The sequence below is a fragment of the Pristis pectinata genome, chromosome 21 (genome assembly GCF_009764475.1).
Source record: "Pristis pectinata isolate sPriPec2 chromosome 21, sPriPec2.1.pri, whole genome shotgun sequence".
NCBI lineage: Eukaryota > Metazoa > Chordata > Chondrichthyes > Rhinopristiformes > Pristidae > Pristis > Pristis pectinata.
Window position 1 is genome coordinate 26,602,626 of NC_067425.1, and position 14,897 is coordinate 26,617,522.

A 14,897-nucleotide genomic window follows, 5' to 3' on the forward strand; every position below is an offset into this window, starting at 1 on the left:
TTCAAAGTCATCTTTAAACTTCCAAGTTATTACAGTGCCCTTTCTCAAATTACATATATTTTATATTCCTAACAGTTACATTCTGAAATAAATCTGTCCAATTTGCACTAATAAATTAATATTTATTTCATAATCTTTTTCATACATTGCCTACTCAGTTTGTTTTGCAAATTGCCTTTGAATTCCCTCCCCACAGCTACCTACCATCTCATCATATTGCAAGACCAGAGCATGTCCTTGGATTCTATTGTACAGACAAGGTGGAAAATATTTTGTTTAAAATCCCCAAAGCAGTAATTAGATTATGGGTCAACTTCTCAGTGAGAACATTGGTAAATTACCATTTACACTTTTGCTACTCATAATCCATTCCAAATGATTAAAAAAAAACTGGTCTCACATATACAGGATTGTTGTAAACCCAACCTGGTTCATAAATAAGGAAAGAAAGCCTGTGCATTTACATGGTCCAGCCAATATGTGACTCCAGACCCACTGTCACTTCCTTGACTCTTAACTGTCCTCTAAAAGTTTGTAGATGACACAAGAATTGGTGGTAGTGTGGATAGTGAGGAAGGTTATCTATGCCTTCAGCAGGACATAGATCAGTTGGAAAATAGGGTAAAGTGTTGGCAGATGGAATTTAATCCCAGCAAGTCCAAGGTGATGCATTTTGGGAAGTCAAACATAGTACATCATAAATGGTAGGGCATTAAGAAATGTTGACGAACAGAAAGACCTAACAGTAGGAGGAAAAGGAGGAGGAAGAGGAGGAGGCTGCAAGGACCTTCATCATCAATGTTGCTTAGGACCTTCATGCCAAAGACAAGAGTGGAGCATTTGCAATCACCTTCAGCCTGAAGTGCCCAGTGAAACATCCATCTCTGTTTCCTCCTGAGGCACTCACTATCACAGAAGAAAGTTTTTAACCAAAATAATAAACACTACATGATGTCAAAAATGGCTAGGAATACTGGATACAACAAGATCTACATACAGGATCAGAAAACATCTTAGCTGTAGTCCTGAAGAATTGCATTCCAGAACTAGCAGCCCCCCTACCCAAGCTTGTCAAGTAGTCACAACATTTGCATTTAGTTGACAATGTTGAAACTTAGCCTATCCATGAAAAGGACAAATCCAACCAGCCTAATCAATTTGCTATCGTTCAACAGAAAAGTCATAAATGGTAATTGACATTGCTATGAGTTAGCAATTAAACACAATAACCTGCTCACTGATGGTTTCATTTTTGCTGGAACTACTCTGCTCTCAACTCATCACAGCAGTCCACATAACATACTGTATGTGGCTCATGTAATATTGGTGCCGTAAGTTCTTTAGTCAAAGTGCTTTGTTAAACAAAAGAATTTACAGCACCAATGTTATATGAGCCCCAAATGGGAGTGCCTTCACAAGATGGACTCTGACAGTTCAAGAAAGTGGGCTCAAAGGTAATTAGGGAAAGTCAGCATCTCTTGCTTTGCTGTTAACGTCCACATCCAATAAACGAATGTTAGCTGAATTTACTGGCTTTCCACCAGTACCTTAGAGTAGACTAATACAGTTCACACAGACAGAAGTACTGGACTCCAGAGCTGTTGTGAGAGTGATGGTCTTTGAGATCAAGGCAGTCTTTGAATGAGTATGACTTCAATAGACATTGTAAGATTGAAGTCAACATTAATCAAGGGGCAAAATGGTCTGTTGGCTGCAGTCATTACTGCATACAAAGGAAAATTATTGTGCTGATTGGAGGCTAATCATTCCAGACTGAAGACTTTGTTGCATGAAATCCTCAGGCTTAACCATCATTAGCTGTTTCATCAAAGACCTTTCTTTTCTCAAGAGGTGACAGTCTTTACTGACAATTGCACAAAACAGAAATGTGATAGAACACTACACCCTTGCCTGGATGAGTGAGGCTCCAATAACACCTATGAAATTCAACACCATCCAGAACAATGCAGTTGGCTTATTTAGCATCCCATTTACTTCCTTGGACATAGTCTCATCAACAACAAGCACATTGTGGCTGCAATTTGTACCATCCACGAAATGTGCCGCAGTTAATTGCCTAAACTACTCCAACAGAAGCTACCAAGCTTGCAGCCACTATAATAGAGTAGGCCCAAGACCCAAAGCACAATAAAAAGGTCAAGGACACAGGACAGACTACCTTTGGGTCTCACCTCCAAGTTAGACAGTATGCTGCTTTGGAAATATATTGCCATTTGTTCATCTTTGCTGGGTTTAAGTCCTGGAACCCTGCCCAACAACATCTTGGGAGAGTCTTTACAAGACAGTCTGTGACAGTTCAAGACAGTGGGCTCAAAGGTAATTAGGGATGGTTGGTACCCCCTTGCTTTACCATTGATGCCCACATGCAATAAATGAAAGAAAAGTATTGCTTGTTTGCGTCAACTGTCTTCTATCCCTAATTAGATTCAATATTCTTTTCATAGTGAGGTGGACAAATTGTATGCAGTATTTTAAGTGTGTTTACAAATATTTATAAAGTGGAAGGATTACCTCACTGTTTTGGCTCAATATTCACCAATACCTGATCTGTTTTACTCAGTGTAGCCAAGCAGCAACTCAACACGTGTAAGCAAGTTCACTAATGCTCTCTTTAGGTGGCTGCACAGCTCATATCCTTCGCAGTGGGAAAAGAAGGATTTGGAACCACCAACTTTACAACCTAACAGAGTTCACATAGTTTTAAAGAACAATAAGTGGAGCACAAGGCATTCAAAGCCCCATTAAACAGCTTCTTCAGGAAGGGCTAACACTTGTTTAATTAGTAGCTCATGTGCAATGCAAGTCTTCTTATCTGCACACAAATGCCTAATCCAGAAGAAGCTGACATAATTATTTATCATACAACATTTAGCATTCCAATCACTGAAGGTTTAAAGTCCTGTGTCAAATGCTTGATTGTTGGCTTGGGCTATCCCATAATTATTGCACTATAAAGACTCTGTAGTCTGAAAAGGTAAACACAGTACTGGGGCTTATCTGTACAGGTTCCATATAGCAGATTTTATGGATGCTAATGTATTTTGAGTGCTTGGATAAATACTATGGAGTCTCGCAATACAGAGCAGGTTATCTAGAATCAACATAGAATATGACATAACAATGAAGCAAAATTTGACACTTCCAAAATCTGAAAAGGGTGGTGATGAAGGAATAGGTAATAGTGGGTGGGAAAGGAAGGAATTTTGTACTAAATGGCTATTCTGGTAATAAGACATACATGCCTAAAAGAATTCGATTATGATCCTCATTTTTATTTATATATACTTAATGTAATTTGTTCTTCACTGGAAAGGCCAACCTAATTGACAATCCTAACTTACCCTATGATTCTGAGGGATAAGATGAACATGGATCTGGAAAGACAGGGGCTGATTGGGGGTAGTCAGCATGGGTTTGTGCATGGGAGAACATATCTTAACAATTTGATTGGGTTTTTTGATGAAATGACCAAGAAGGTTGATGGGGTAGAGTGGCAGATGTAGTCCATGTGGACTTCAGCCCTTCGCATGGTAGGCTGTTCTGGAAGGTTAGTCACATGGAATCCAGGGAAAGCTGGCTAATTGGATACATGATATTGATGGTAGGAAACAGAGGGTGATGGTGGAAGGTTTTTTCTTGGACTTGAGCCCCGTAACTAGTGGTGTGCTTCAGGGTTGGTGCTGGGCCCATTGTTATTTGTCATCTATGTCAATGATTTGGCTGAGAATGTACAAAGCATGATTAATAAGTTTGAAGATAACACTAAAATAGATTGTATAATGGACAGTTAAGAAGGTTATCAAGAATTACAGTGGGATCTTGATCAGCTGGATACATAGGTGAGGAATGGCAAATGAAGTTTAATTCAGACAAGTGCTGGCTGTTGCATTTTGGAAAGTCAAATCAAGGTAGGACTGTCACAGTGAACGGAACGGCCCTGGACAGTGTTGTAGAACAGAGGAACCTTGCAGTTCAGGTACATGTTTTCCTGAAAGTGGAGTCACAGGTAGACAGGGTGGTGAAGAAGGCTTTTGGCATGCTGGCCTTCATCAATCAGGACACTAAGAATAGAAATTGAGAGATTATGTTGCAGTTGTACAAGACATTGGTGAGGCTGCACTTGGATTATTATATTCAGTTTCAGTCACCCTGCTAAAAGAAAGATTTTATTAAACTTAAAAGAATGCAGAAAAGATTTGCAAGGATGTTGCCAGAACTCAGGGGACTGAGTTACAGGGAGAGGTTGGACAGGCTAGGACTTTTTTCCTTGGAGTGTAGGACAGTGAGGGGTGATTTTATAGAGGAGTATAAAAACATGAGAGACATAGATAGGGTGAATGCACTTAGTCTTTTTCCCAGGGTTGGAGAATCAAGAACTAGAGAGCATAGATTTAAGGAGAGAGGGGAAAGATTTAATAGGAACTTGAGGGGCAGCTTTTTTACATAGAGGGTGGTATGTATATGGAAATGAGCTGCCAGGGGAAGTGGTTGAGGCAGGTACAATAACAACTTTTAAAAGACAGTTGGACAGGTACATGGATAGAAAAGGTTTAGAAGGACATGGGCCAATCATGGGCAAATAGGAGTAGCTTTGAGTGGCATCTTGGTCGGCATGGACCAGTTGGGCCGAAAGGCCTGTTTCCATGCTGTATGACTCTATGACTATGATGTCAAGAAATGTGAAGCTAAGGTGTTTTAATGAAGCTGGGCTATAGATGAACTATGATCCAACTGGCAGCTTTGGAAGCTAAACGTACCTACCTATTCCCATGTTCCATTTTGTTTGTTCATTCATATATTCAGAAATAAATCTGTCATTTGCCAGGAAATAGCAAGAATTTAAAAGTATAATTTGGACACTCATCTATATTGCAAGACACTGTAATATATCTCTGTAATGTTTTAATTATAGCTGGCTGAGATTTAGGAAATAACTACTGCCAAGAGATTTTAAGTATCATTCCTACAAAACCTGCCTATGATGATACTTCTCAGTTACACAGTGTCCTCCATATGTTACAGTGTAACACTGGTTTACGTTGTGCTGATTTTCCTCTCTTTACAGTAACTAGACTGGCTAAAGAGTGCTCCTTGAATCACAGTGAGGATTCTGTCCATCAGTAGGCACAGTAGACATGATCTTCACAATGTGACAGCTCCAAGGAAAATGCAGGGAGCAGCATTATTCCTATACAAATCTTTTTTGGCACTCTCAATCAAGGCAAACTGTGGAACATTATTCTCAAATCTGGCTACCTTCAGAAATTTGTCTCCATTCTACTTCTGTGACATGATGGAAGTCAAAATATTATTCTAGCCAGCAGGTCTAGCACAGATCCAAACCTAGTGTGGACTGGGTTATTTTAAATTTTTTAAATTTTAAAAAATTACTCTGTCATCACCAACCCTCTTCTCACTCATCCTCACCCCAAAATTGCACAGATTTGCCACTGGAGTGATGATAGAACATAGAACAGTACAGCACAGTCTGGGCCTTCGGTCCACGATGTTGTGCTGACCCATATATTATACTACTCCATAATCAATCTTACATCCATGTGCCTATCTAAGAGTCTCTTAAATGCCCCTACTGTATCAGCCTCTACCACCACTCTCAGCAGTGCGTTCCATGCACCCACCACTCTCTGTGTAAAAAACCTACATCTGACATCTCCCCTAAACTTTCCTCTTCTGACCTTAAACTGATGTTCTCTGGTATTGCCCATTGCTGCCCTGGGGAAAAGGTGCTGGCTGTGCACTCTGTCCATGCCCCTCATAACCTTATACACCTCTATTAAGTCATCCTGCATTTCTCCAAAGAGAAAAGCCCTAGCTTGCTCAACCTTTCCTCATAAGACATGTCCTCTAATCCAGGCAGCATCCTGTAAATCTCCTCTGCACCCTCTCTAAAGCTTCCACGTCCTTCCTATAATGAGGCGACCAGAACGGAACAAAATTCTCTATGTGTGGTCTAATCAGAATTTTGTAGAGCTGCAGCATTACCTCACAGCTCTTGAACTTCATCTCCCTACTAATGAAGGCCAGCACACCATATGCCTTCTTAACCACCGTATTAACTTGCGCAGCAACTTTGAGGGATCTATGAACTTGGACCCCAAGTTCCCTCTGATCCTCCATACTACTAAGAACCTTGCCATTAACCTTGTACTCCACCTGATCTGTAAGACAAATGGAAAGCTATTCAACCTTCTTTGTCTGCACTCCAGGACCAAGGTCGCTGCATCCTCAGTTGTCCAGCTGCAGTGTGCATATGACACTTGTAAATGTGCACCCTCAGAGGATGAGCTCATCATTGTTGACTCATTCACTGAAATGTATAAGCGGTTTGGCCTACCTTAAATATCTGTAAAACATCTACCAACCTGCCTCAATGCATAACTACCAACATTTAAGGGTTCACTACAAGACTGGAAATATGAATCACTTTTCAAATTTCAGGAACCAGCTCTCAGCAGTAGATATTGAAGATATTTACCACTGTCTCCAGTACACCAGCACAGCTTTTGTCCATCTGAGGAAATATACATTCAAAGATCAAAATCTCAGACCCAACACTGAACCCATAGCTTACTAGGAAGTAGTTATGCCCCACCCTCCCGTGTGCTTTGGAGACATTACCTTCCTGCAGCTAGCACCTCAAAACACAGCAGAGGTACCACCATGTTGCTTTCTCTGCAATATGCTCCTTTTCAATTGGCAGAATGGGTGAACAACTGTCAGCATCCCCAACATTTGGTTAATTTTGTAGGGCAGACCACATTGTTTACATGCCTGACATCATACTCACAAAACTGGCACTCTACTTTGAGCTTGGTCATGGAAAGAAATTACCTGGAGAACAGAGGAAATGTCTCAAGGATGCATTCAAAGCCTTCTGGAGAAAAGGTAATATTCACTCAAACTCATAAGAAGCCCTGGCCTATGACTCCTTGAAATGAAGGAGGAGTATCTGAGAACTTTGAACCTCTTTATATGAAGCACATAGAAGAATGCAGCAGAAAGAGGGCACCACCCACCTCCTATACTAGTCACCCATTCACCCTATCAAGTAGAATTCATGGATCCACATTTACATCATCAGGCACCTCAGAATCCACAAAGCTGAAGTTGAAACAATCCTTCCTTGACCTTGAGGGATCACCTAAGGAGTAGAAACTTTACACTAAGAATGGTCAAAAATAGAGAGATAATGCATTTGGAAGTAAGTGAATTTCTAATGGCATAATGTGATAATAACTGCTGAACAACTCTGATCCTGAAAAATTTATCCTACAAACGTAGAGACTCGATCTGTTGGAAAAAAATAAACATTGATTGAAAAGAATTATAAATTGAATATATATTTTTGAAAATGTTCTTTCTGTATATTTTATCTCTTTCCCTTAATCCCACATGTATTTTCTAGTATTTATCTTAAAAAAGCAATTTATATTTTTTTCACTTCATAGTTTGGTCTATGCATGGATCAGACTAATTGGTTAGAAAGCCTTGCCATTGAATTTTCTGCTCAAAATAATCACGTTTAAATAGGAGCTGGATTAGTGAAAAATCTCTACCAATAGGCCATGAAAAGCTTATGGGTAGGTATATGCAACGAATGGCAAATGGTACTCCTTTACTGCTCAAAGTTAATACAATGAATTATAATGCTTTGAGTTATATTCTGGTACATGGTTGTCCGTTTTTCTCTGCTGTCTTAATTTCTGTGATTTTGTCTGTTATTTGAAAACTGATCAGCTACCTGTTGTAAATCTGACCCAAATTTTTTTTCATTAACATCATTGGAAATTCAGGTGTGTTGTACAATTAGTAGCTGATCTGTAGCTTTTGTCACTTAGAGAAGTGGAAAATTTGCTCTTTTTGGTCAAGATCACTTAGCCTAGTCGATCATCTTTCTCATACTCTTTGGTGTGCTGGGTTATGTATGGTGCCAGTGCCACTCTCTATGCCAGATTGGGTAATGTGATGTAATTTACTCTTTATTAAAAAGAGTTATATTTATCAACTCCCCCCCACCCCCATTACCACCTCCTTCAAATTCTGTTTCTCCAGATGACATTATGGTGTTGCCTTTCTTTCTATTATGCTATTATGCTGGGTTACAATGTGCTGATCCTTCTTTGTCTGCCACTTGCTTTATTACACTGGGTTATATCATTTTTTAAATTTGATAATACCATAAAACACATCTGTTTTGAAATCTCCTGATTGTTATAAGGAAAGATTACACTTGAATGGAATTTACTGGGCTGTGGATCGGAAAAATCATGGTTGTCAAACATTCCACTTACTAATATTATTACTGGGGTTGATAAAATTGTATGGGACCTCATGATGCACTTCAATGATATTGAAAGTTTACCAACACTCCTGGAAAGTTCCAGCTCAACAGATTGCCTCCAGCAAGCTACATATTTGTGGGATTGTCTAATGTCTTGGTATTTTTATTCCATGACTCCAGGCGGTATTGAAGAGTTGATTGTCTGTAACAGTATGAACTTTATTAGTTCAACTTTACCTCCTCATACTTCATAAACTCTAAACTCAGACCAAGCAGACATTGCACCTGCTCTTAAGCTCCTCCTTTGCCGGAATCATAAAATATTCTTGCATTTGTTTTTTTTCTTTTAAACACTTCTGAGAATGTTAGTCTTGAATGTTAGTTCTATTTGTAACATTATACAGCTCTCCTCTAGAGGAACGGCATTCAAGATTTGCTCTGATTTATTTCTAAAAACTTCCAACATCCACAGTGCAATTTATCATGTCTTGTTAAATGTTTTCTCTTACATGTACTTTGGAAATGTTTTTATTGAGGAGGAAATTTATAAATATTGTGATTACTTAAACACTAAGGTACTTCAAAGAAAGCTTTTGTGTAAATCAGCTTCCTTTCTCCCTATACTGAGACCAACTATAACAGTGACTGAACTGTCTGGAGTTTTTGACACACTGAGTTAATTGGATAGTGACAACATCAAATTAATTACAAGAAAAGATCAATTTCTCAATGAAGTTCTCTTTCTGTACCTGCAGCACAATGACTTTTAATCATACCCTTGCAAGTGTGTGTGCACCATTGAAAAAGGAACAGCTGTTTCTGCAAATGCACTCAAGATGTAAATTACATGGCAAAGAATGAATAGTTCTCATTGTATGAACATTGAAACAAGCATCAAAACCCATTACAATGACAGCAAAATTATGTACTGCACACAAAGGACCCTGTAGCTCAGAATTTAAAGGTTGAAACACCCCTGCAGATCTACTAACATAACAGTAGATGCTACAGATTTTAAAACCAGTCTAAATAAGCTTAAAAAAGTGAAGGTGCAAAATGTTAGTAATGTTTGAGGTTCAAATACATTGTGCTCATTTTTGTTCTATCCAATCCAACTTCATCCCCAGCCAAATTCATAATGTTTTGCAAAATCCATTCTTGAATCTAATGATCCACTCCTCAGGGCTCTCACAAACATTATGTACTAATAAAAGTGCACAATGAAAACTGATGCTGCACTGCTTCCAACAACCCATGTATAATTTTCTTTGCCATAAATTCTATCCATGCATTCATTTCCTAAGAGAAGCAAGTTAAATATTTCTCTGCATCTAAGATAAATGAATATCAATCCAATGTCACTAAGTGCATTATTTAACGACAACCTAAAACGTTGAGAATTCATGCAGCCCAGAGATAATGTTAGTGACTCCATTATCAAATCAGCACCTCAAATCCCCTCACTCAGCTCCCCATCTGTAAAGTAACAAATGAATAGATTTTTCTGATGAGTAGTACTTTCTGTGTTTAAAATGTGTCTATTTTCATTCGAATATCTGTGACTTTCTGAAACTTCAAACTTTTATTGGTGACCAAAGCTATCATTAACAGCTTAAAAAGTTCAATAGGGCAGAAATCTGAGAATGCATATTTGTCTACAGCTACCAGAGATTGTGAGATAACTTCAAGAAGAAAGTATCTTTACAGAGAATGCCAGGCCTTACTGGTTATTAGCCACATCTTTGTTTCCAGGTGTAGGGAAGTCCAAAACAAGAAGACATAAAAACAAAGTATTCATCAATAAATCCAGTTGGAAATTTAGGAGAAAAGTTAGTCCTTCAGAAATAGAACTCGTGGCATAGGGAGGAGTTGAAAGGAAAAGCATGGATGTATTAAGGGAAAGGCTATATAAGGACACAAGGAGGGCAGAGTATGCAGATGGATGACACATGGGAGAAGCCTGATGTAGAGCATAAAAGCACCAGCACAACTGTCAGGCTGAATCACATTACTAAATTCTATGTGATTCCATATATATCTTTATGTGGTGCCTTTATTACTGTAAAATGTCTTGGTGGTTTACAGCAACAAAATTTGACCCTCAAACATAGAGATATTAGGAGAGCTGACCAAAAGATTGGTCAAAATAGTAAGTTTTATGGAATACCTTAAAAGGAGGATAGAGAGGTAATTCTGGGAAAGAATTCCAGCGGTGTCAAGCGGTTGATGGCAGAGCCTGCATATCTGAAGTACTGAAAAATAGTGATGTACAAGATGCAGAACTGAAAACTTGCAGAGATTGAGTAGGGAATCAAATGCTGGAAAAATTCAGCTGGTCTCTGCAGAGAGAGAAACAAAAATAGTATGTTAGGACAATTACCTCTCATTGAACAGAAAATTTAGAAAGTAATGCATTTTGAAGTACACAAAAAGGGGAAAGAGAGAACAAAAAGAAAGGTAGATTATAGAGCTGGAGGAGATGACAGAGACAGCGAAGGGTTAAGCTCGGGATGACTAGAAAAGGATGGGACTTTTAAAATGAGGGACTGACACGCTAGGAGTTGGTGTGGGCCAGTGAGCACATGCACAATGGATGAACTGGATGGTGTGAATAGGATATAAACAGCAGAGTCATTAAGCGAGCCTCATATATTTCTGAACTGAAGCGTAGATTACTATGGATCATTTGAGCCTCTGCAGTCACTGCTGCGGGCTTCCTCATAAAATAGGCAGTAGGCCCTTTTATATATTTATCCAGGGCTTCTTCCAAGGATATTCTGGTGAAGTTATAGCACCTGATCAGGAGAACCACTGAGAAAATTCCCAGTAATAACATTTTATCATATTCTAAAGCTAATATTCATTCAGCTCCCTTTGAAAAGAGTTAATCAAAACAAAATAAAACCATTTTGTTGAAGTAGTTTACTTGGTATTCTGTAACAAAATGAATTATTTTGACCTCCAATTTCGCTTTTGGCATGGAACTTATGACTAACATCCTCTTGATTTGTGACCAGATTTTAACATATAATATATTTAAATCAATTTACTGGTTCTTTAACAGTTGACTTTACAAACTTTGGACGGTAATTTCTAATCTTTGCAGTTTAATTTTAAAACCATGGAGTTTTTAACATGTAGGGTGGAAATTTGTCAGGGTCTTTGTCTCAGTGTTAAAACATTGTATGCCTCCCTAAAGAAAACTCAAGAAAAGATTGCAATATTTCATGGCATGTTTTGAAAAACACTATTGATGGGCTTCCTCATGTTATGCCACTATTTCAGAAACAATAGGAATTACTAAAAAGCTCTCTTTGAATTTTTCACAGCTACCAGCACCTCGGCACACTCATCAGCCAGCTCTTAAAGGTAACAACACCACAAGCACTCTTCTAGTTACTGGAGAGGGTGGTTTACTTTGTAGATGGATGAACCAGTTCTTCCAAATGGCAATGAGCATGCTCCCAGGTTTAGTCATAGGGGAAGCAAGTGTTGGTAGATCATAGCATGTGTAAGAAAGACTTTATTCATTGAGGCGTAGGAGACTGAGGGGTGGTCTTATAGAGGTGTATAACATCATGAGGGACATAGATAGGGTGAATGCCCTCAGTCTTTGTCCAGGGTTGGGGAATCAAGAATGAGAGGACATAGGTTTAGGGTGAGAGGGGAGAGATTTAACTGGAACCTGAGGGGCAACTTTTTCACCCAGAGGGTGGTCCATATATGGAATGAACTGCCAGAGGAAGTGGTTGAGACAGGTACATTGACAACATTTAAAAGGCACTTGGACAGGTATATGGAAAGGAAAGGTTTAGAAGGATATGGGCCAAACGCAGGCAAATGGGACTAGCTCAGATGGGAATCTTGGTGGGCATGGACCAGTGGGGCCAAAAAGCCTGTTTCCGTGCTGTATGACTCTATGACTATGACTAAGGATGTCATGTATTTGAGTGGACCATGGAGACACTCTTCTCTGCTCCACGCATTCTTTTTGTCCCTCACTGGCTGTTTTTCATTCTCTCTCATTCATAAACATACACACACACACACACACACACACACACACACACACACACACACACACACACACACACACACACACAAGCATAATCACACAGGTTATTTTTGCCCCATTAGTTTTCTCATCCACCTGCTGACCCAGCTGCATACTAAGTTCCTCACTCCAGCAATCTTCCAACATCCACGTCATGATATTCATTCCATGTTGATTCCACGTAATTATCTAAGAAGGCTGCAAAGTTGTTGTGGCAAGAATCTCACCAAGGTAGAGATACATACATCTACATGAAGAACATTATTGCACAGCTACTTTAGTGTTTTATTTTATCAGAGGCTTGTGAGAGCACCAGGACCTGAGATGACTGTGGAACTATAATGTTAGATCTGCAATTGAATGGATTGATGTGCCAAATGGTAATGCAGTGTTAAGAGATTTGGCTGTAGTTTCAAAGGAGACCATTAGATAATTGTGTCAATGTCTTCATCAAATGAAATGATGAGCATTGGCAGCTGCTGCCTATATTCCATGGAATCAAGACGATAATAAGTGCCCTTTGGACATCAATGAGTAAACCTGCTACTTTGTATTGTTATGATCCTAAATATCTGTTAAGGTATTGACTGCAAGTGTTCATAAGTAGGCCATTCCTATATAAGATTTATATAGAACACCATATTTTTTTCCAATGTTTACCAGTGATGATAATTGGACTTCATTAGTTGTCAGAAAGCCTTTGTTGCAATATCTAGCTGAGACTGAGAATTGAATTGGGAACTTCAGTCTGCTATTAGTGGCAGAAAATGTGTGTCCATTTTAAGCTGAGTAACTTTCTGGAAATCATTATTGGTTGGAGTATGACTGCAATGTAAAAGTGCCAGCAGTTGATTGTATCATTCTGACTGAAGATATTCCTACGATAATGTAATGGCTTAAATGACCCTGCAAGTGTGTGAGTGTTTTGAGAATGAGTATACAGGAAGGGTGGGATGTTTTAGGACTTCTGGGAAATGTTTACAGTATTAAATGCTTCAGAATGGTGTTGTCTTCAAAGAAGCCTGGCATGGATCTCCTGTGGTTAACTGAGTGGCCCCTTGCCTTCAATTTCTTCCTGTGCTGCAGTTCTTTATGGCAACCTTGGTGTGTGTGTATTTCTTCATCCAGCTGCTTTGCCTTTAGCTGCTGGTCCTTCCTCTGCTCCATCTTGGCAGGCATTGGTTGAGCTCTTGCTCTGGTCAAGCGGTGCATTGCATAGCAGAGCAATACAAAGCATGTCACCCTATCTGCTGAATACTGCATTGCACTGTAGTGGTGTATTCAGCGAAAACTCATGTTGAGCAGCCCTTCTGTGATGTCCACTCAGGTCCTGGTAGCTCACCTTGTGTGTTTGGATTTGTGAGCGAGATCAGCCATTTGAACAGCAGATAGACCTTATCCCATAAAAGCCACACTTTGGGGCATAGTGACCCCTGAAGGCTGACAGGTAGGCCTGACTGTCTAAGAATGAATGAGTCTTGGAAGCTGCCAGCTTACCTGGAGTTGACCATTAAAAAGATCCTCTGACATTTGAACAGTGAGTTTAGATTGGGTGACAAGTCCTTCTCTGTTGATGAATATTTCTGTGTTGAATATGGGAGCTGTAATAGCTAATGAGTGCCCTGTGTATGTTTGATGTGTGTATGTCTATATGTATGTGTGTATGTGTTCATGTGTGTGCATATGCATACGTATAAATGTGCATGTGTGTTTATGTTTAGGTGTGTGTATGTGCATGTGCACACATGTATGTGTGTTCATGTGTAACCTTTCGTGTGCGTGCACACTTTGGGGAGGCCTGCAATGGAATCAGATGCTAGTGGTCATTCTACCTGCTCTTGAAGGGTGTTGAAGAAGTATATGAAGTCTTGTCTTATGCAATAGAGAGCATCACTGGTCTCCCTAATGCAGTAGTAATCAGCAGACTTTGTTATGGGGCAAGTATCAGCAGCTGTGGCTTGAATGATCCTGAGACAAGTAAAGTGAGGTTGAATGTGACCTTGTCCTTAATTGTCAGAGCAGCCTAGGCATGTGTGTAGACATAGACATAGAACAGTACAGCACTGGATAGGCCATATGGCCCACGATGTTGTGCCAATCTCGATGCCAATTTATACTAAATGTCTTCCTCCTGTGTATCATCCATATCCTTCCATTCCCTTCATATTCATTTGTCTATCTAAAAGCCTATTAAACTCCACCAAACTGCTTCAGGCACCTATCCCTCTCAGTGTAAAAAAACTTGCCCCTCTCGTCACATTTAAACTTCCCCCTTCTAACCTTAAAAGCATATTCTCTGGTGTTTGGCATTTCTACACTGGGGAAAAGATTCTGACTGTCCACCCTATCTATAATTTTAAAAACCTCTATCAGTTCTCTCCTCAGCCTCTGACACTCTAGGGAGAACAATCCAAGCTTGTCCAACCTTTCCTTATAGCTCATGCCCTCTAATCGAGACACCATCCTGGTAAACCTCTTCTGCACCCTCTCCACAGTCACCACATCCTTACTATAATGGGG